Source organism: Buceros rhinoceros, unplaced genomic scaffold (assembly GCF_000710305.1).
Source record: "Buceros rhinoceros silvestris isolate BGI_N320 unplaced genomic scaffold, ASM71030v1 scaffold10430, whole genome shotgun sequence".
NCBI lineage: Eukaryota > Metazoa > Chordata > Aves > Bucerotiformes > Bucerotidae > Buceros > Buceros rhinoceros.
The window spans coordinates 82,564-82,934 of NW_010387902.1; positions in this window are offsets into that span (position 1 = coordinate 82,564).

Consider the following 371-nt stretch of genomic DNA (forward strand, 5'->3'; position numbering starts at 1 on the left):
AAACCAAAACCCCCAAAACAAACAAACAAACAAAAACAAACAAAAAACCAAAAACCCAACAACAACAAAAACCCCAAACCAAAACAAGAAATCAACAACAAAAAAAAAGGTGCTGCAGCACCTTGGGGGCTGCAAGGGGGAGAGGATGGCACTGGTGTGATGGGCACTGGTGGTCAGAGAGGTTTGTCACTACTACACTCAACCCGCTGTTTTGCAGTATCGAACTGGGCAGTGTCCTTGCCCAGCCGCACCTTTATCACTGTACTCACCAACTGCAGCCTCACAGCACTGCTGCTTCTGTACTGTCACCTCTGGCTTGTGAAACACACTCCGCATCCTGCCCTAACAATGGGCATTCCTCAGCTGGTCAT